Below are 3,136 nucleotides of genomic sequence, written 5' to 3' on the forward strand. Positions count from 1 at the left end.
TATCTGTGCTTCATTGACTATGCAAAGGCTTTAAACTGTGTGGATCACCACCTGTGGCTGACTCTGAGAAGAATGGGAATCCCAAAACATTTGATCATGCTTATCTGAAACCTATAGTTGGACCAAGAGGCCAGGCCACACTAAGAACGTTTTAATACAGGTTCCTAGTTAATTGACTGGAACAGATCCATGGCTGCTGATGACATGTGTGGCGGCTGTTGACAACTCATGCTGTGGTTGAAGGACTATAGTCTAAAATATAGATTATATCTCAACACCAAGATCAAGAAGATAAACATGCTCACCGTTGGGCAAATAGGAAAAATCTTGCTAGATGGCAAAAAGACTGACATTGTCAATGATGTCATCTTATTTGGATCAACAATCAACATTCTCTGTACCAGTAATCAGGAGATCAAAAGACGTTTAACACTGGGAAAACCTGTTGTCAGGGACCTATCCAAAGTCCTGAAGAGCAGTGATGTCTATTCAAAGACAAAGGTGCACCTGATTCAAGGCATGGTTTTTCCAATCATCTCCTGTCCATATGAAAGCTGGACAATAAATAAGGATGACAAAAGAAGGATTAATACCTTTGATTTGTGGTGTTGGAGAAGTGTACTGAATATCCCTCAGGTTGCCAAAAGAGCAAATATACATGTCTTGGAGAAGGTGTCACCAGAATACTCCTTGGAGGCAAGGATGGAAAAGCTTCTTTCCACATACTTTGAGCATTTTGTCAGGAGAGGCTATTCCTCAGAAAGTGACATCACGCTTGGAAAAGTGGAGGGTTGGTGAAGGAGATGAACACCCCCAATGAGATGGATTGATGCAGTGACTACAGCTGTGGTTTCAAGAATGTCAGGGTGGTAAGAGTAGTACAGAACAAGATACGGTTAAGATTTGTGTTCATAGGGTTGCTTTGAGTCATATGCAACTCGACTGGACCTAATAACAGTATTCTGATGGCAATAGAGGGAGAAAGAGAAAGGTGAGTGTACTATGAATTTAAATTTGTAGTCTTGCACATAACCACAACAAACTGTGAGAAAATAAATTTCTCCTCTTTAAAGGAATCCATTTGTGGTATTCTATTACAGGAGATAACAATGACACCTTCACCTTTGTTTGGCCTCAAATTTCTCTTCTTCTTGCTTCTTATTCATCAGCAAACTAACTGCTAACTCTGATGACCTGCTTCACTCCTAAAACACCATGATCAAGGTCAGAGGAAAGGGGAAGGGGAGGCTATAGAGAAAATAAAAATGCTTTACTGACCCACTTTAGTTCCAGTCATGAACTTGAGCATTCTTTAGCTTATTCTAGTATCCTAGCATTTTGTGAATATCTGAAAGGAAAAGAATTGAAAGGCAAAATTCTCCTACTCTTTTTCCTAGGGCCCATTTTAAGTTCTCTTTCCTATTATTTTATAAAGAAGGACACTCTAATGTTGCTAGTGTTGTTAGATTCTGTCAAGTTGAGTATGACTCATAATGACCCTATGAAAAAATGGATCTAAAGCCTATCCTATCCTGTGTCATCCTCATAATCTCTGACACACTGAAGACCATTGCTGCACTAACTGTGTCAATCCATCTCATTGGGGGTGCTCCTCTCTTTTACTGACCCTCCACCTTCCCAAGCATGTTGTCCATATTCAAGGAATAACCTCTCCTAAAATATGTCCACTCTTGGCACCAGCAGTCAGGAAATTAAAAGTTGATTTGCAATGTGAAAGTCTGTTGTCAGGGACTTTTCTAGAGTACTAAAGAGCAACGATGTCAGTTTGGAGAATAAGGTGGGCCTGATCCAGGCCATGGCCTTTGCAATTACTTGCTATGCATCAGAGTGCTGGACAACAACTAAAGGTGAAAGAAGGGGTATCGATAACCCTGAGTCATAGTGCTGGAGAAGAGTGACTGCCAGGAGAACAAGCAGGTCTGTCCTGGAAAGGGTGAAACTAGGCTGCCCCCTGGAGGCAAGGGTTTTGAGGCTCTGTTTTACACATTTTAGGCTCATGGCCAAGAGCAACCAGTCCTTGGAAAGTGACATAATGCTTGGGAGGGTGAAGAAACAGTGCAGGAGAGGAAGACCCAGGATGAGATGGATTGACTCAGTGACTAGAGCAATGGGATTAGGTCTGTCAGAGATGATGAGATTGGCTCAGGATAGGGCAAGTCTAAGAGGTAATGTACGGAAGGTCACTATGAGTTGAAGGCAACGTGATGGCACATAACAACATGTCCAAAATATGTTAAATGAAGCTTTGTCATTTTGCCTCCAAGGAGCACTCTGGCTGCACTTTTTCCAAGACATATATGTTTGTTCTTTTGGCAGTCTGTAAGGTATTCACACAACTCTTCTCCAAAACCACAGCTCAAAAGCATCACTTCTACTTCTGTTATCAGTATTCATTGTCCAAGTCTCAGATGCACAGCAAGTGATTGGAAAGATCATGGCCTAAATCAGGTGCATCTAACTCTTCAAACTGATAACATCATTGCTCCCTAATAATTTGGAGAGTTCCCTGGAGGAGGACTTGCCCAATACATCTAATTTCCCAACTGCTGGTACACAGGTGTGGACTGTGGACCCAAATAGGATGAAATAGTTGACAACTTAAGTATTTTCTCCACCTACCATTGCTTATCAGTCTATAAGTGAAGATTTTTATCTCCTTGGTGTTAAGATGTAATCCATATTGAAGGTTTTAGTTTTTGATATTCTGTAGCAATTGTTTCAAATTCTCCTCACTTTCAGCAAGCAAGGTTGTGCCATCTGCATAATGCACACTGTTGAGGAGTCTTGTTGAGGAGTCTTCTTCCAATCTTGATGTCATATTCTTTTACACAGTCCAGCATTTAGGATGATTTGCTCAGCATACAGATTGAATGGGTATGGAGAAAGGACACAACTCTGATGTACACCTTTCTTAATTTCAACTATAAAGGATTCTCCTACTCCATTCAAATAACAGCTTCTTGGTCCAGGTATAGGTTTTCTATGAGCATAATTAAGTGTTCTGGGATTCTCATTCTTCTCAATATTAGCCATAACATGCTTTGATTCACACAGTCAAATGCCTTTGCATCATCAATAAAGTATATCCTGTAATGACATTCATGCCTTTCTTTCG

Source organism: Elephantulus edwardii, unplaced genomic scaffold (genome assembly GCF_000299155.1).
Source record: "Elephantulus edwardii isolate Elephantulus edwardi_28Jun2011 unplaced genomic scaffold, EleEdw1.0 scaffold00002, whole genome shotgun sequence".
NCBI classification, from domain to species: Eukaryota; Metazoa; Chordata; class Mammalia; order Macroscelidea; family Macroscelididae; genus Elephantulus; species Elephantulus edwardii.